A 20,820-nucleotide genomic window follows, 5' to 3' on the forward strand; every position below is an offset into this window, starting at 1 on the left:
ATCTTTGATGATGGTCTGTGTGACTACCCCTGTTGAGTAAATAAGATATTGATAATAAAATAGTAGTAGTAGTAGTTTGACTTGTTCCACAAGTTTCAGTCTTGAATATACAACAATCAGTCATTATTGAAACATGTTGAACACAAGTCGGGCATTGAAGACTGTAATTTATTTGTATCGAATATGACTGAATTGTGAAAAGGATTGTGGATCTTATTAAGAATTCTAGACATCACAAAGAAACAGGAACCGATTCAATTTTTCTTCTTTTTTTATTTTATTTTTTTTTTTTTGCATGTGCTGTTGAATATTTATGAGTGAAATTTGGTGGACAAGTCAGGCATAGACAGAAACTTATCCGAACAAAATATTGCATTGCAGAAAGGAATGTGCACACAATTAACGATTCAGTGGATGACACCCTGTATAAAAATCTAAGTATGACGTGAAACCATCATCCCAAGCATTAACTCCATAACTCCATTCTTTTTGGAATGGAACAGTGTAGATTTATCATTTGTCACATGATGAAGTGTGCATCATAGAGACTTATTACAATTTTCTCTGGAAAACGGATACAGTTTGGTGGTGTAATCTAACAATACAATATCCTTAACTAAAAATTTTATTTGTTTTTTTTTTTCAATTTTCTTATCAGTTTGTCCAAGCTGAGGATGGGGCATCCTACTGGATGCCAAATATTCACCTGCTTTCATATATTCCAACTGAGAGATCGTTTTAAGATTCTGACCATGCAATTGTTTGAATTTCTCTTGCACTTGGTTCAACAAGTATATTTGCTATGTAATTTTTTAAATTCTTTTTTATGAGTCGAGTTGCTCCTATAATTACTGGAATGATGGAGATCTTCCTAAAATTCCAGTTTCTTTTCATGTCATACATAAGACTTTAGTGTTTCATTATTTCCCCCCCCCCTCTCAGCTCAGCATCATTAGGTACACTGACTTCTACTAAGGTTGCTTCTTTCTCCTTGTCCCATATCACTATGTCAGGTTTAATCGATGTTTTCATGTCTGAAAACTAATATGTCCACAGAGATGTTTGCAATCTTTAAACAATGACACCAAATTTATTGCAATGTTGTTTAAAATATATATATATCTGTTCCATTTTCCTGCTTTAGAACTGACTACAATATGGCTGTCTTCAAGTCCAACGTAAACAAATTCTTGATGAGGATCCCCTTAAGTAATCCAATTTACCAAATTGACACTAACGATTACTACTGTACACTCATTAACCCTTATCCATGAGTGGCTTCCAGGCCTTGATAAGTGGTGATTCCTTTTGTGAAAAAAAAAAAAACAAAAAAAATAGAGGACATGTTATAAACAAAATGCAAGAAACTTAAAATTTAATGTACAAGAAAATGCTGAAAATTTTATGCAAAAATTAAAACAAAATGATAGGGAAGTATCAATCAAGTTATATACGAGGGGCATTCCAAAAGTAATACCTCCTATTTTTTATTCCGCCTGTAAGGATTGCAAATTGTTATGATGACTGAACTTATGCATTCATGACCTGAACTTTTCATCTATTACAGATATTGACAGTGTGAGATTCTATGAAAGCAACCCTTATCATCGACGTACGTCAGAAGCAGAGATGCGTCATTGAATTCCTGACAAAAGTGCATCGAGAAAGATGGTAACTATGTAGAAAAATAAATTATGAAACACAAAAGGTTGCTTGTTTTAATGGTACTACTCACGTCTTCACAGCTCTTCAACTTTTTGATTTAAAAAACGAAACAGGAGGCTTTAGTTTCTTAAATAGTGAAGGAATATGAAAATCAAATGTTGAGGTAGAGAAGAAGAGGTCAGCGAAAGAAATTCTTCTCTGCCCACTCTGAGAAGGAGTCTTGATACAATGGTCAAACAATTGATAATAGGATACACAAGAGGCCATATTGTTGAAACTTTCCCTAACCGTTTTTTGTTTTATTTTACTTCAGTCGAAGTTCTCAGAAATCAAGGGGCTCACGACCTGGGGCTGACACTTGAACTCTATATGAGATACATAGATATTCGAATGTTCCATTTAAGTTCTTTATCTCTCAAGCACTGAGTTAGTAAAGAAATTGAGAACATAATTTTCCTATCCCCAATTAACCATTTTTATACATTGTAGTATATATTTTGTTTTGGTCTCATGGTCTTACTGGATTCCAGGACAAGAATTTATCTAGTCTGGTGGAGTATCCAGTTTCGTGCTATTACTTGAGGTAATATCACTTGGAGAAGCTGTGGGGTAGCCGTAGTGAGGAGATCTTATTTGGGCTGCGAATACTATGTGATTTTGAATATTTGGTCAGGGTTTACTTCTATGGAAAAGTATCCTCATGCCAGATTGTTCTGACAAACCCCTGTACAGAGAGACCTTAGACACTCGAGGATAGTGTCTAGTAGGCATTCAAGTATCAGATCCGGAGTGATGAGTCAGGCAGAATCACTCTACGAAACCGCAGATTTCTTAGAAAACTTGCAACACTTGTAATTCCAGTCACTATGCCGACTGCTTTGCCTGAATAATCTCAGAAACACCAACCTTTGAAATTCCCATACACCTGATCTACTAGTGCCGCAAACAAGAGGACATGACATTATCTAGGCACCAAATCTCACCCAGTATTGCTAAACTAATACCAGTAAAATCTGCCTGGGAATTACACGGGTTACTTCCTCACAATCAACCAGGCCAAAAGTGACCCATTCTTCTTCATATTGGGAGGGGAAGTAGATATAGAATTAAATTAACAATTTTGTGAAAATTTCAGGGCGATGCGGTCAATGACTAAATATAGATTAAAGCTAATGGCTCCAATATTCCATATATATATATATATATATATATATATATATAAAAATACTGCTTGACCGAAGTATCCCCTCAATGAACTAACAACAGCCAATGAAAGCTTATATAATGGACTTTCCCATCTGAACATAATGAAACATTCCAGTTTTCATATAAACCAACTTTTAAAAAAATTTTTTTTTTTACAAATTTTTAAAAAGTCATCACTTATGAAGGCCCAAAAACCACTCAAGGATAAGGGTTAATGAGTGTACGGTGGTCACCAAGACAACAGCATAGTGATTGTTAGTAGTAGAAATTGGGTATAATTTGATTATTCAAAGGGATGGCTCAACAAGAACTTGTTTACATTGGACTTGAAGACGACCATATTGTAATCAGCTAGAAAGCAGGACAAAGTTCCACAGGCAAGCAGTTCAAGGAAAAAAGCTTTGTTCATGGAATTCATGTTTAGATTTAGGCACAGATAGAGAGTTGGAGAAATTATTGATAGTGGTTGTAGCTAGACGAGTGTTTAGTGTTTCTCCCAGTTTTATTTATTCTGTTACACAATTAGGCCTACAGATGAGTACTAATGACAAAATTCTATAAAAATTTGCTCACGCCCAAACCTAAACAAACACTTTAATATATACAAAACTTCAAAAAGTAAATAAATTTAGAAAAAAAAAACAAAAAAAAACATTTTGTCCAATTAATGAATAGACACAAAAAAGCTGTTATGAGTTTTATGAAGTTGACACAAATACACTAATAAATCTGTTTATTTTAGAAGCTATTAAAATTGCAATTTATCAAGCTAATGATATTTTTATTTTATTTGGAAGTCACCACTTATCAAGGCCTGAAGGTCACTCAAGGATAGGGTTGGTAGTGCAGTTATCATTATTGGTGTAAATTGGGTAGAATTTGATTTTTATGGGGGCGGCTCAACAAGAACTTGTTTACATTAGATTTGAAGGCTACCATGTTGTATTCAACCAGGAAGCAGGCCAGAGGAACAGTGTTCCACAGGTAGGCAGTTCTCAGAAAGAAGTTTTGTTCTATATAAAGTATCATTTTGTGTTAGACGACCTGTGAACCATTGGGTTGATGTTGGTACATTTGTGTATACATTTAATGTCTTGAACCATTTGTGACCATAAATAGATATTTTAAAAATATGTCAAGAGAGTTAGAAAATAATGCTGTTGAGAAGAGCAGAGGCTTGGTTCTTGTGAGTTTTGGTGAATAATAAACAGTGTCCTGAACAGATGCATGTCCCAACCACCATTAATGAAGGGGATGAATAAGTTGAGGGAATTTCTGCAATTATTAACCAACAGAACATTACCATTGTCAATCAAATAAAGAGTCTATCAGGCATGAGTATACAATGTGGTGATGCATGAATGTGAAACCTGGCCAGTAAGGGTTGAAGACATGTGTTGCATGGAGAGAAATGAGAATGATACAACGAATGGATAAATATGTCTTAAAAAACAGAAAAAGATGACTAGGTATAGCTGCAATAAGCAGTAGCACTTCTGTGTTTTAGCATACTGATGGCCGCAATTGGAGAGAACTTGAATCTCTACTGGAGACTATCCTTGAGTATCTCTCTGTACAGGGGTTTGTCAGGACAACCTGGCATGAGGATACTTTTTGCTACAAGTAAACCTTGACTAAACATTCAAAATCACATAGTATTCACAGCCCAAATAAAATCTCTTTTCTCTTTTGTTTGGTGTAATCATACTGGCAACCGCATTTTCTTAGTATTGGCAGCAAACATAAAATATGTTACAGTTAGACTATATGTATATGCGACAGACCAGGAGTTAACAGTCTAAAAAATCAAGATCAATTAATGAAAAGTGAAAAATACAAGTTAACACTAAACTATCATAGTAGCCCCCAATATTAGAGAAGCTTTCTATGATGGTACATTGTAAAAATAGACACTTACTTCATTATCAGTGTAAAGGACATTTTTGTTCTTTTTATTACATTTTCACCCCAAACAAAGCACATTGCTACTTTGATGTAGGGGGTTACTATCAGGGACATAAGCTGCAGGGGTACTATGGGGGTAGTTGGACAGCAAGATGTCGGTTCACGTTACATTTGAACTTCTGCATGTCAGTACAGTTGGGGAAGCAGGAACCAGAAGGGAATTTCAAAGTCTAGCGGTTCTGGGGAAGAAACTATTGGAGTAGAAGGCTCTCTTACATCTTACATTCAACAGAACATTACCATTGTCAATCAAATAAAGAGTCTATCAGGCATGAGTATACAATGTGGTGATGAATGAATGTGAAACCTGGCCAGTAAGGGTTGAAGACATGTGTTGCATGGAGAGAAATGAGAATGATACAATGAATGGATGAATATGTCTTAAAAACAGAAAAAGATGACTACGTATAGCTGCAATAAGCAGTAGCACTTCCGTGTTTTATCACACTGGTTACAGATGGCCGCAATTGGAGAGAACTTGAATCCCTACTGGACACTATCCTTGAGTATCTCTCTGTACAGGGGTTTGTCAGGACAACCTGGCATGAGGATACTTTTTGCTACAAGTAAACCTTGACTAAACATTGAAAATCACATCGTATTCACGGCCTAAATAAAATCTCCTCTGTATGGCTAACCAATATTGGCTTTTTACAAGGAATCGTTCACCATTCTTCAAGTAATGTTACCTCAAGTAATAGCATGTAGCTGAACACTCCACCAGACTAGATGAATTCTTTTCCTAGAATCCAGTAAAACCAAGAGACCAAAAAGAACTATATACTGTAACATACTTAAAATGGTCAATTGAGAAGATAAAAATTGTTCTCAACTCAATGTTTGAAAGAACTTTAATGGAATTTCGAATATCTGCGTATCTCATATAGAGATCAAGTGTTATCCCCCAGGTATGAGGACCCTTGATTTCTGAGGACATTTTTTTTTTTTACAAAGAAATCACCATTTATCAAGGCCCAGAGGCCACTCAAGGATAAAGGTCAAAGAGTGTACATTGGTCAAAAGGACAATATCATAGTTATCGTTAGATGTGTAAATTTGGTAAATTGGATTAATTAAGGAGAACGGCTCATTAAGAACTTGTTTACATTGGACTTGAAAACGGTCATATTGTAGTCAGTTGGAAAGCAGGTAAACGGAAGAGAGTTCCACAGGCATGCAGTTCTTAGAAAGAACCTTTGTTCATGGAATCTACGTTTAGGTTTAAGCATTACACTTGAAAACTTTGTTTCACTGAAACATTCTTTGAACTTTGACCGAAGGAAAATGAAACTAAGATCGCATAAAGAACCAGCTGTGCATAAAGTTATCTTTGATCCACGTTTTCATGATGTTTTCTCTTTTGTTTGGTGTAATACAGTCTTCCAATCATACTGGCAAACGCATTTTCTTAGCATTGGCAGCAAACATAAAATATGTTACAGTTAGACTATATGTATATGCGACAGACCAGGAGTTAACAGTCTAACAAATCAAGATCAATTAATGAAAAGTGAAAAATACAAGTTAACACTAAACTATCATAGTAGCCCCCAATATTAGAGAAACTTTCTATGATGGTACATTGTAAAAATGGATACTTACTTTATTATCAGTGTAAAGGACATTTTTTTTTTTTTTACATTTTCACCCCAAACAAAGCACATTGCCACTTTGATGTAGGGGGTTACTATCAAGGACATATGCTGCAGGGGTACTATGTGGGGAGTTGGGCAGCAAGATGTCGGTTCACGTTATACTTTAACTTCTGCATGTAAGTACAGTTGGGGAAGCAGGAACCCAGAAGGGAATTCCAAAGTCCAGCGGTTCTGGGGAAGAAACTACTGGAGGAGAAGGCTCTCTTACATCTAGGGATCTCAACTGTTAAGGGGTGGGATTTTGCTGCTTGTCGGGTTTGTCCTGGGTATTTACATCGAGGGGGTACAAGTGATTGCAGTTCTTTGGAACATTCACCGTTGAAGTACTTGTAGAACAGGCAGAGGGATGCTACATTTTGTTGATGGGACAGAGGCTGAAGCTTAGATGACAGTTCAGAGCCTATTAGGTTGGCGACTCTTTTTTGAACCTTGTCTAGGAGTGAGAGACTAGTAGCAGATGCACCAGCCAAAATATGACAACAATACTCCATACATGAGCAAATGGTGGCCTTTTAGAAGTACAGGATACTTTTGAGCGTTAGTAGCTTTCTAGCACGGTAGAAAAAACCTACCTTTTTCGCAGCGGTCCTGGCAACGCTCTCAATGTAACTGAGAAAAAAACGGATGTCGTTTCCACTGCCATTACATAGAAATTAAGGATTTCAATTCAATTAAGTGGTCATCTATATATATAAAAGGCAAAATGGGCGCACGCATTTTTGTATGAAAGGCTTTTTTCGCCGGGCTTCTCATTAATATTTCTTAGAAGTGTTTATATACCCCCTAGATCATAACATCTACGATTTGCGAATGGATATCGTGTCTAGATTTATTTTGATCGACTTTTATAAAATTCCCGCTATCCCATTCTGTCGCGTGTTTGTTTGACTTTTCCATATAAATAAAGTGAAACTAATCGAAACAAAACGTCCAAAAGCAATCAGCTTTGATCAATGTAGAGTTTCTCCTTATATCAAACAATTGCTATTCAATTTGGACAATCCCCTTTTATGGGGGAGCTGGTTTTCCCCACAACATCTTGGGGAAACAAAAAAAAAAAAATTTGTTAAATCCTGCCCCGCAGTGAATAAAATACTGCCCCGCAGTGAAAGTTGACCTCATTAAGTCATTAAGTACAGGCACCTGCCAATTCTTAATACTTAAATTAATTCAAACATGTTTCCGTTACTATTTCGTGGTGGCCGATCGGTTAACGTCGCACGTTTTTTTTTCACACTTTAATTTCCAACTTCGAATCAAGGGTTTGGGTTTGATCTTTCATATTTACCTACCAAAACCTTTTTTTTTATTTTAACTCCCCTCCCCCCCGGAAACAAACACCCGGGTGTTTTGATTTACCTAAAAGCACACACACCTCCAAACACCCAGGCAACGCCGGGTATCCCTGGCTAGTCTATTATATAACTCTCACCTGTCTGTTTAACTGTATGTATGCATGTCTGCCTAAAAATTTTAGTCGTGTCTAGATTTATTTTGATCAACTTTTATCAAATTTGCGCTATTTCCCTGCGTCGTGTGTTTGTTCGGCTTTTTAAGTGAAACTAATCAAAACATATACAGCTCCTCGGCTTTCTTGCCGGGGACGTCCCGTCCAGAAAGCAAATCAGCTTTGATCAATGCGGTGAAAACGGTCATATCAGACAATTGCTTTTCATTTGGACACCCCCATTTTTTATGGGGAGCTGGGTTTCCCCCCAACCCAACATCTTGGGGAAACAAAACCAAAACAGCCAAACTTACTGCAGGATTGATGTTTGACCTCATTAAATTTTACACACCTGTCAATTCCCTTTTTAGTCATTAAATTTCATCCATTCTCATTCCCCTATTTTCGTAGCGTTGAGGTAAGTTATCACAACTGTTTTTTTTTTTTTTCAAACACCAGGCCACCTCCACTAAGAAGTTTTAACCTCAAATTCTTTTTCCTTTCCATCACGTTCGCTGTTTTTTTTTTGGGGGGGGGGAGGGCCAAATTTTTTTAGAAGTTTTAACATTGTTTGTTTTATAATATTTAAACAAGGTTATTACTTTGCTTTGTTTTGATTTACCCTCCCCCCCCCATCCCCACACACACCTCTAAACACTTAGGAAACGCCGGGTACCTCTGTTAGTCTATTATAGAAAAGCAAAAATGTGTGTGTGCACTTTTTTTTTGTATGTCCGGCAAAGTCTTTTTGAGGGAGGTGATCACTGATTCTTACAATTTTTTATAAACTCCCTAGATTATAATATCTACGATTTACGAAAGGAGGTCGACTATCTTTTATTTGAACGACTTTTATGTTATAAAATTACAAAATTAATGCTGTGATTTCATTTCTCTATGGCGTGATGTTTAACCTAGAAAAGCAGACGTTGCCATTCGTTTAAGCGCCTTTTTTACCGTTTAATTTCACCTATTCTTACTTTATTGCTCACTTAGCGTCGCAGTAACGTGTCACACTTTCTTTTCCGCCTTTGCCTCAAGGTTTCGGGTTCGAGCCTACCTGCCTACCAAAGCTTCTTTTTTTCTTTTACACCTCCAAACACCCGGTCACCACCGCTAGTTTTATATATAACTAGACGATATACACGGCATTGCCCAGTATAAAACCTAATGATAAATTCCTTTAAAAAGAATTTTTTAAAAATGAAGTAAAAAAATGGAAAGAAACTGAAACGTGCATGCGAGTATTGTTTTTTTAAACAGTTAAATTCTTGTAAGTAAAAAAAAAAAGATACTTAAACTGAGATTGAAACCAAAACCTAGGCAGTGAGTAAAGTACAATAACCATTAGGCCAGCTTGCCACAATCTTTAAAAGTGAAAAACACTTTTAAAGAATGTGGCAAGCTTGCCTAATGGTTATTGTACTTGACTTGTGAAACCGTGTGACAAACAGATAAAAAATCGACGATCCCCTCAAGTACTAAATTTTCAATTCTGATCCCTTAACAGCTCTTTTTTCTGGATGAAAACAAACTAAAAAGCTTTCCACATGTCTGATTACCCTATATACCAAATTACAAGTCTGTAGATCAAAAATTCGTTGAGTATATAGGTTGAGAAGTGTTCTCACTTTTATAGATATATAGATAATACCAGCCAATTGCTGACAAGTTGATATATGAAAAATAAATTAACATGTTAATCGACAATCATCCACGTTATTCGAGGGAAGCAGAAACTATTTCATATTTTTTTCGCATCTCTACAAGTTAATTTATGAAAATGATTATCGACAACTTAAATCTTTGTTGTCAAGATTTCATTTTTTTTTTTTTTTATCTCCAAACAAAAAGTTAGTAAAATTTTACCCCTTGTCTAAGAAAAATAAAAATGAGTTGATATATATTTGTTTCGTGCACTTACACATCAACACCTTGGAAATACTTGAAAAAAGAATCCAATTTACCAAACTTACACTTCTAACGATAACTATGATATTGTCCTTTTGACCAATGTACACTCTTTAACCCTCATCCTCGAGTAACCTCTGGGCCTTGATAAGTGGTGATTCCTTTGTAAAAAAAAAAAAAAAAAAAAAAAAAAACTTTTGCACTATAAACTATATGCATATGTGAAATGATCGCCCACTTCCTAATCACATTAATTACACTCAGTTTTTGACTATTTAACATAGAACAGAACAAGTAACCATTGTTTTTTTTTGTATTTTGATAATGGCAGGCACTTAATTTCTATTTTTTTCAAAACTGTTACATTTTCTTGTGTTTTCTTGTATTGCCAACATTGGGGTAAATGAAGTTTATTTTTAAGACTCCCCCTCTAGGATGGGGGCAGCAGCAAGGGGTCAAAGAGTAAAATTTTGCCCAAATGATTGAATAGGAAATGAGATGTTAATGTTGAATGAGTTGATTGCAGATGTGAGATAAGAAGTTGCCAGTCAAGTAGAGATCGCAAAGGCTACCAGTGATAAACACCATCTCCTTTATGGACGTGAACCAATGGTTCAGCGATTGAAGTCAAGAAGAGGTTTCTTCAGCCATGCTGAACCCTTAACAACATCTCAGGAAGAGACTAAACTACAGCTGTGACCCAAACAGCTACAGAATGCCCTCCCTCCCCTCCATACAGCCAGCAACCGAGATTGAACTCACTACACGAGTTTGTAGTGTAATTCAAATCTTGTCGGTAGCTGAATACTCGATGCTTCGCCAGGGCTATCAAGAGTATTTTTTTTTTGTGACGCCATCACTAGATGGGTTGTCTACCATGGCTTAAGAGAGTCCAATCTACCCTCGAGAGAAGGATAGAACGCGCCAGTTTCTCAGTCTGGTATTTTACCTCACGATACATACAGCGCCTCGCCTTCCCAAATGGTCACCCATCTGGTACTGGCCAGGCTCAACATTGCTCAACTTCAGTGATTTGGCGAGAACCAGTGTGTCAACGTGATTGTGCTATATATAACATATTCCTATTAACATGGAAATCCACCATTCTGAGATCCTCCTTCCTGGCTTAAAAGTACCCCGGGTTTAGTGGAACACAATCACTTGAGAATTGCCAGATGGGGAGCACAAAACTGACCCAACCATTTGTGAATACAAAGAGGAGGAGCATACGATGCCTCACTGCTTTGTCTGCTCTTTATTGTCCAATTAGTGCTGCTTGGAAGGTCTTGTAGAGTACAACGTAATGCAGAGGATTGTGTAAAAAAAGTGGAAAACTGTCATATGTCCACATGTTTCAAAAGCAGGCAAAAATGAAGAGTCAAGAAAAAATAAATATAGCATCCATTTTTAATCGATTTAAATGCACGTCACGTGTGCATAAATAGCAACTGTTGCAATATTTTTTACTCAAAATGGGGTACTATCCCTCACAGTTGGGAGATTCTATTTATAAACGATGCTGCTAGGAACTGACAAATCAAATTAAGTCATGTTCCGCTACCAACCAATCAGAAACCAGAAATACTTCATAAAAATTAAACCTTTTCTTTAGCAACCTTGCATGTTTTTTCTTCGTGTCAACACGGGAAGAATCTTTTGCTGTGGCTACAAAATTATAAAGTCTTGAACCTGTATAGAACAGCTGTCCACTGAGAACTCAACATCTCCAGGACTTGTATAGAACAACTAACCATCAGAAAATGTTCTCAAACTAAACATGGCTTCCAACTCAGGAGAAGAACACTCCCAGACACATCAAGTACCTTCGTGTGTAATTTAAAAAAAAAAAAAAAAAAAAATTGGCCCAGCCGTTTTCGAGTTTATAGGGAACAAACTCACACACAAAGTTCTGTTTTATATTGTCTACTAAGAACTCAACATCTCCAGGACTTGTATAAAAAAACTAACCATCAGAAACTGTTCTGAAACTAAACATGGCTTCCAACTCAAGAGCAACATTTAACAAGATTAACTGATGTTCTATTTTATTAAATCAACAAAATCGGTGACGAGAAAAAAAAAAAAAAACAGTAAACTTTTACTGAAATTCACGATGACGTTTTTATTTTATTTTTGTTTGGGGTTAAAATGAGCAGCAGTATGTAACAATGAACAGAATATTTAAAAAAAAAAATGTATATACCTTGTCATATTTTCTCATCCATTTCCTCATAAACCAATTGAATTGTGGGTAATTTTCAATTTGGCAGACGAGAAAATGACAAGATGAAAATCTATCCTGTTCATTTGATGCTATGTAATGTTAGTCTTTTTAAGCCAAACAACATCACAAAAGATAATAATCGTTAAAAAATTGTCATGGTTTAGAAGCAAAAACTGTATAATCTATGTTAATAAAACAGTAATATGTAATTGTGTGTGTAAATATTTAACCAATAAACCCTTAAACTACAGGTCACATAACACTGAAATTAACAGGAAATAGTAATCAGACACCAAAGATGGTTTCTAATGAATAAAATCTTTGTTTGGATGGATGAATAAGGCATGCAGAAATATATCTGCAAATTAAAATGCAAAATGTTCATTTCAATAGCCAATTCTCTATTGAATATAATATATATATATATATATATATATATATAGTAATTTATAAAATATATATGGCGATTAAGCTACACTGAATATTCCGTGTTTCATGAAGTGGATGAAACACGGAATATTCAGTGTAGCTTAATCGCCATATATATTTTATAAATTACTAACTAGCTCTACCTATGTACTGAGCACTTTTGAAGTAAATACTTAAAGTTTACGCATGAATCTATACTTTCGTATATTAATTTTATGAGAGTAGAAATTAAGTAGCTATATATATATATATATATATATATATATATATATATATATATATATGTATATATTCAATAGAAAATTGGCTCTGTCGTAATAAATATGAAATCTGCATGAATTAAAATACATAACAAAGCTTATATGGCATAAACATTTAAAACTTTCAAATTAATTTGAAAAATGATAAGGGCTTTTGAACGAAACAATTTTTTTTAAACTCTTTTTCAAACAAGGTATATTTTCATAATGCAGGTTAGCACAGTCAGGGAAACAGGAAACAGGAAGGGAATTCCAAAGTCCAGCAATTTGAAGGAAGAAACTTTCTGACATCTAGGGATCTTAATAGTGAAGATGTGGGATTTTGCTGCTTGCCAGGTTAGTCAGAAGTATGTACATTGAGGGGGCACTTAAGGGCTACAAGTTCATCAGAGCACATTCCATTAAAGTAATTGGCACATCTTGCTGCCCAAATCCCTACATAGTAACCCAGTAGTTGTTGCCTCTGATAGTAGCCCCCTACACCAAAGTGGCAATTTGCCTTGTTTGGGGTGAAAATGTAAAAAAAAAAAAATTGTAAAACAGGCACAGTGGTGCGACAGAGGTTGGAGCTTGGTGTACAATGCGGGACTTGTTAGATCTGAGACGAAGAGATTAGTGTTAAATGCACCAGCCCAGATGTGGCAACAATCGTGGCTTTGTAAAGATATAGGTTGCCCTCTGGCATGAGTAATTTACTAGCACAGTAGAGGGAGGCCACCTTTACAGCAGCCTTGGCAATGTCCTCAATGTATTAGTTTCAATTCATGTTACCTGTGAAAGTTTGAACGATGAGCTCTCAGGTAGGATGTTATTTGTCATGGCGATCATTGGTTGACAAGTATTCTTGTAATTGTTAAAGGAAAGAAGCTTAATCTTAGCAGCATTAAATGTTATGAACAATTTGTCAGCATAAACGTTAGGGGTAGGATAGGTCATAGTGTAGTGGGTCTCACCAGACCATTATCCTGCAAAACCCCAAAATCAAAGATTAGAATTGCTTCCCTAAATGTCAGTACTATAAATGGAAGAACCGGGGGGGGGGGGTACACTAGAATGAAGAATGATCAATACCTGTTGTGTTCAAGAAACAAGATGGCATATTGGCTCAGCTAATCACTTTCAGGTATTTTTATGACTGACAGGAATCAGCTGTTAGGATAGTATTTGTGATACAATTCAGTATATGATTTTTTAGTTGCTAATTGTGCGACATAATAGGTGAGAACCCCTTTCGAGGGAGTCCCAGCTCCCCACATTAATCAACTTTGTGGCAGACTAGTTTTGTATTTATGGGGAAGCACGCACATATATCGCTGTGTGATGTTCAAAATGTCAGAATCTTTCAACCAGGTTTGACTGACAGTTGTTGATGAAATCTGGTTGTATCATAACAAACTTTGAGGGCAGAATTCAAAAGGTCAAACCCAAAAGAACTTATTAAAACCTAAACAATGTTCACGTGTTGCGTATGTATTTCTCTCTCTCACTTTCTCTCTTTCACTCCTTTTCTCTCTCCTTTAATGAAAGAGGAGAATTGAATTGTTTTTTTTTGTTTTTTATCAAAACTTATCAACGCCCAGAGGCCACTCAAGAATCAGGCATAATGAGTGTACATTAGTCATGGAAATTTGGTAAATTGAATTACTTAAGACGATTGCTCATTAAGAACTTGCCTACGTTGGACTTGAAGACAACCATATTGTAGTCAATCGAAAAGCAGGACAACGGAAGAGAGTTCCACAGGCATGCAGTTCTAAGAAAGAAGCTTTGTTCATGGAATCTATGTTTAGGTTTAAGCGCAGATAAAGAGTGAGGGAAATTATTGATAGTGGTTTCAATTAGACGAATGTTTTTCCTGAAAGTTTCGCAAGGGGTGGGCCATACATTGGAGCTCAGATGAGCACTTGCCATGAAAATAACAATAAAACAAAGACAGGCTCGCAAAATCACTTCTGCGGGAAAGAGGTTGCAGGGAAGAGAAAAGGGCATCCCCCACTAGGCTACGAAGTCTATTTTGAACTGTATTGTAAAATACAATCGAGGTTTGGATTCCGTGTGTGATGGACGCATAGCAGTTTTGCGACGGCCGTTGACAACACGCATCAAGTGAATTTAAATATGCTCCGCCAGTGTTAAATGTGAAATAAATAATTCTATATTTTTATAAAAATTGTTTGTTTATTCTATACAGCGTTTAATTTCAGCAAACGGTCGCTACAATCAACAACGATAGAACGTTGCCCATAATGACGTCAAGAAGAAATCCACCAGCAGATGTAACCGACCTCAAGTCAACCGTATGTTTCTATCATTCATGTGTGTTTCGTTTGATATCGTTTTGATTGTGTTTATCACCTGGGAAGCTGGTTGCCATTCCCAGAACGTAAGAATAGTTCAGGAAGCGTCCCCAAGACAAACCAACTCTTTCCGGGTTCACGACATATCGTAGCATAATTGTGTTATTACAAGGATTACAAAGTCAAAGGATTTCACAAAATCAGTATACATTGTGATGTCATAGATCTGCTCTCCCCTATTTCACTAATATTTTACACAAACCATCTTCATAAGTAATCAAACTTTGTTCATTCAATTTATCATTTCAGTCCTCTCATAATATTCTTCATCATCAACCCTTACCCTCGAGCAGTTATTTATCTTGATAAGTGGTGACTTTTTAAAAAAAAAAAAAAAAAAAAAATCAAAATACATTGTGATGTCACAACACTTTTCAATCTTTTCTTCAATCACAATCAAGGATTTGTCTCAAATGACTTAAATTAAACAATCATTAACAATCATTTGAAATTGAAGAAAAATCATCTGCTTTGAATATTTTAAAAATGAAAACCAGTGTTTACTTTTACGCTTGCTATTGTACAATATTTTTTCTTTTTAGTTTTATTTTTATTTTTCAAAATAAGATTAATGTTAAAATGTAGTATCTGTTCTGATATTACATTTTATCTTTTTTGTCCTTGGTCAATGAAGGAGAACTCTTTCTAGACTGCATCAATTTTTATTTTTGTCCAATCCAGGGTGCCCTTTTTTTATAACAGAGATAGATTTTTTCCCATATTAAAAAACAACCTTGTGTCTAACTTTGCCCTCGTGGTGAGGCAAGTATTTTTTTTTTTTTTTTTCACTCAAAAATAAATTCAATAAACTTTTAAAATAAAATCCCCGCATTTTAATTTAGTAAAACTCCTTCACTAAATTGCCGACATAAAAATAAACCAAAACAAATTGAAAATTACTGTAAAAAAAAAATCGACAAATATTCTAGAGCAAATGAAAAAGTAAACATCAAATTTTCATTTTTAATATTCAAAGCAGATGAATTTTTCTTCAATCTAAAATGGTTGTCATTGATTGGTTAATTTGAGTCATGCGAGACAAATCCTTGATTGATGGAAACCGCGAAAACATAAGTGTTGCCACATTTTGATGTCATAATAAAGTCCTACACCTTCTCTATCATTTACATCATTCCATTCCTCTCATCTCAGATGAAGCATACATAGTAGCAAGCATGTAAAATAACACCAACGTCTTAGTAGTATATCCTGCGCCATATAATAAAGACCAATGTGTATTGGTGTGTTATAGCAAAATCTGACTTAATAAGTAAATGAAATACCAGGAGGTGCTGAAGAGTGTAGTGAAGCCCGAGAGATCTCCACCAGATGCTTCTACGTCTTCCAGCCAGACTCCGTTCCTGAACATAAGGCCAAGACAACTCAAGCATGGCTGCTCTTGTTCCTCACCACTGATCACCAAACTCGTGGCGACCCTTCTTGTCCAACTGCATCCCTTTGATTATTTCTTCTGGTGCATGATCAAGGTCAAGACCAACAAACACGTCCACAACACTCAACTCTTTGAAGGCTGCCATTGTGAAGGCGTTCACTGTAAACAAGGATAGGTTAAGTCCAAAAATCCAGTACTCTGAGACGCCAGAAGTGTGCTTGGTTTACCTAAATATGGAACGGAAGTCACTAAGCATGAAACGAAATACGAAACCATATGATACCGACAAAATTCCCTTTATTAATTTTTAGAAACTTTTTTATACAAATGTTTAAAATAAGTTCTTTTTTTTATTAACACAAGAAATGTTAAAAAAACTTTCATACATTATTTATGACAAAATTCAGTGATAAAATTTGTGAAAAACAAATATATTTCAAAAAGACACAATTTATAGAAATGTAAATAATAAAAATTTTCATTAGTTTTTTTATTCATAATAACACAAATGTTAAAACAAAAAAAAACTATAGAAATGTAAAAAAAAAAAAAAAAAAAAATGGAAATTTATTATTTTTTATTATTTCATGATAGTACAAGAAATGTTAAAACTGAAATAATTTTTTAAAATAAATTATTTCCATAGGGTTTGGTATTTCGTGTCATGATTAGTGACTTCCGTTTCATATTTAGGTAAACTGAGTCCACTTTCGCCGTCTTAACTTTGTGTACTGAATTTTTGGACTTAATCCAAGGATATAAGTTCTGCACTTTGGCGTCCGCCTTGAGATAGCCATCTCCGCTGGCAGTGATTCATTGAAAAATCACATGGTATGCAACAGCACTAGTGCAGTTTAAGATCCACAAGCAAATTAATTGTTTGCATTTTAGGAAGAGTTCCATCTGTGCAATGTAAGAGTTAATAAACCCTTCTCCATTTCCATGTTAAGAATGGCTGTCTAAATTTGCTGATGAATGTTAAACTGTTGTTAAATAAACTGTCGGGTCTCTGTATATACAACTTTTGCTTTTATTGCCTATTTCGTTTTCTTGTCGGATTTTGCTGCAATACCGGCATACTTCCAATCACATCACGCAAAAGTTAGCGAGTAAAACATGTACCTTTTCAAGCCTCTGGGCAAAGTACTTCAAGTAGTGAGGAGGAAGCAAAAAAGCAAATAGCAAGTCAGACAACCACCTGAAATGAACTCAGAAAGAAATCCTCCTCTCTATAATAAAAAGTGGCGAACCTGTACGAGAGTGCCGACCCCCTAAAAATGCGCGTTTCTCACCTTTATTAAACTTTTTTCGACAATTATCATAGATTACAGACTTAAGTATCATATTAGCAGAACTTTTAAGAAGGGGTTCATTTCGCATTATAAAGTTCTACTTTATTGCTACCCGACTTGCTGTCCATTTCTTTACCGACGTGTCACATGATTAGAACGTTATAACAAGAAAGTGAATCCCCTTAAAAGTCATTAATTTTTTTTTTTTCAAAATTTTTTCTACTAATATGATATTTGAGTCTGTAATCTAAGATACTCGCTGGAAAAAAAAATTAAAAAAGAAAGCTAAAAAAAAAAAAAAAATAGGTGAAAAACGCATTTTTAGGGGGTGGGCACTCTCGTACAGGTTCGCCTAAAAAGCCAATGCTAAGTGTTTTCTTGGTGCTTATGCACTTATTATACGGCGCTATTTTTTTCTTTTTTAAATCGTGGCTCTCTTACAATTTAGATAAACCAAAATACGAGGAAAATACTGAGACATATTTAAGAGTACACTGTCTGTAAGAATGTCATTTGATTGGTTATTGAAATTGATGCAATTATTGTAAGAGAATTTAAAAATGAAATTATTGTTAAAGACTTTAATTATTGTTTAATTATGAATTATTTTATAATTTTCATTATAAAAAATGTAATTATGTTTAATCTACATTTGTTGAAATTTGTGTGGCGGAGAAGCAAATCGAGTCAGGTATTTCCTTGTATATTATCATGTATCTGAGAACAATATAATTTGTAATTATGTTCATTTGTTTGTTTCTGTATTTAATAAAAATCATTTAATAAAAAATTCTGTATTTAATAAAAAAAATTTCTGTATTTAATAAAAATCATTTAATAAAAAGAATTTCTGTATTTAATAAAAATCATTTAACAAAAAGAATTTCTGTATTTAATAAAAATCATTTAACAAAAAGAATTTCTGTATTTAATAAAAATCATTTAACAAAAAGAATTTCTGTATTTAATAAAAATCATTTAACAAAAAGAATTTCTGTATTTAATAAAAATCATTTAACAAAAAGAATTTCTGTATTTAATAAAAATCATTTAACAAAAAATTTCTGTATTTAATAAAAAATCATTTAACAAAAAGAATTTCTGTATTTAATAAAAATCATTTAACAAAAATAAATTCTGTATTTAATAAAAATCATTTAACAAAAAAAAATTCTGTATTTAATAAAAATCATTTAACAAAAAAATTTAAATTTTCTAATATTGTTTCACTTCAATTTTATTACGTAAATTTCAATATTAATTTTAAAATTCTTTTACAATAATTACGTCATTTTCAATAGCCAATCAAATTACATTCTTACAGGCGGTGTACCCCTAAATATGTCCCTAATATCTTTGTTTATCTAAACTGCAAGGGGGCCCGAAATAGTGGTGCTTCTGCATTTATCGACCCACGATTTCTTACTCAGGTGTGCCGTCCGGTAGATGACGGGAATAACCGGAAACGGCCGGGCGAGCCTTATTACAAAAAAAAAAAAAAATTGTTACAACCCTGCCCCACTCTCTCCATGTTAAGAATGGTAACGACCGACCTCTGAAATTCATTAAGTAATACATTGGAAAAAAAATGTCAAAATATCCAGAAAACTATTTGTCTTTTTTTTTATTTATTTATTTATTTTATTTTTTTTTTTTACACGGTGGTGGTCAACACTTATCAAGGCCCGGAAGCCACTCAGGGATAAGGGTTATTGCAAGTACAGTACGTTAGTGTTGAGATTTGATGAAGTGTTTACTTAAGGGGGCGGTTCATTAGGAATTTGTTTACGTTGGACTTGAAGACATCCAAGTTGTAGTCAGGTGGGAAGCAGGCAGACGGAACAGAGAGCTTTGTTCATGGAATCCACGTTTTGATTTAGGCACAGATAAAGAGTGGGGGAAATTTTTCACAGTGGATTCAGCTAGACGGGTGTTTTTCGTGAAAGATTGTCGACCGTTTCCGGTTTTTCCCGTCATCTGCCGGGCACACCTGGATACTTCGTGGAAATCGCAGGTTCATAAATGCAGAATTAGCGTATTTTCAAGTTAAGCTTTACGATATCTTATTTATTAAATTGTTTAGTGAATGAACAAAATTAGTTACAATCCAGGGTGCCCTCCTCTCTCATGTTAAAAATGGATTTCTAAATAATAACGTTATTATTTCAGCGCAAAACAATAAGTGCACTGCATTAGTGCATTGCATAAGTACCGTGTTTTTTTTTAGGTCATCAGAAATGATAATTTATATAAGAAATTAAATTGCTGGCCTAATTTTTATAATTGTAGACGAATATTTGGCTTCTTAAAGCTTATTTTGAAAAAGAAATAGGTATTTTTTTACGATCAGCCCCAGCGTAGTATAAACACTCCATGTTAAGAACGGCTTTCGAGGTTGGCGGTATTCCGAAAGCCGTTCTTAACATGGGGTGGTTGAGGTGTTTATAATAGGCTGGGGCACGTCGTAAAAATTTACCAAGAAATATATATAGCACTACATTCCAAAGCCAAAAAATGTTTTTTTCTTTCATGTCTTACACGTGTTTCGTTGAATGGCGTACGAACACCAAACAACACCATCAGAGACAGTTAATATTTTCCTAGGGCTTGGGGGGGGGGGACAAAGTTCCAGAGTTTATTTATTTATTTGCGAATGAAAGAGAATAAAAGCTGATAAAATTCATATTTAATTAGTTAGACACAAGGTCGGTTTTCAATGTGGGGAAAAATCCAGCTCCCAAAAAAGGGGCACTCTGGATAGGAACAAAAATTAAAATTGCCTCAGTCATGAAGAACTTCTCCACCGACCGAGGACAGAAAAGGTTAAGTGCAACATCAGAACAGGTACTACACTGTGATCTTGGCCCACACACAAATGAAAAATAAAAAAATAGGGAAAGTGTTTTTGAAAATATTTTAATTCTAGATTTTCGCCGAAATATGAGTGATATATATATATTTTTTTTTCACCGAGAAAACCCGACATGACAAATGACTATACTCGATATAAATCCTT

The 20,820-nt window shown here is 34.8% G+C and overlaps 1 protein-coding gene across 12 annotated transcripts in view; it reads right to left on the reverse strand.

Moving 5' to 3' along the window:
- Positions 1 to 20,820, reverse strand: part of LOC145297804 (dynamin-like GTPase OPA1, mitochondrial) — a 180,365-nt gene that overhangs the window by 159,069 nt on the left and 476 nt on the right. The gene's annotated exons all lie outside the window — the stretch shown is intronic.

Source organism: Euprymna scolopes, chromosome 18 (genome assembly GCF_053919585.1).
Source record: "Euprymna scolopes isolate OS-2025 chromosome 18, ASM5391958v1, whole genome shotgun sequence".
Classification (NCBI taxonomy): domain Eukaryota; kingdom Metazoa; phylum Mollusca; class Cephalopoda; order Sepiida; family Sepiolidae; genus Euprymna; species Euprymna scolopes.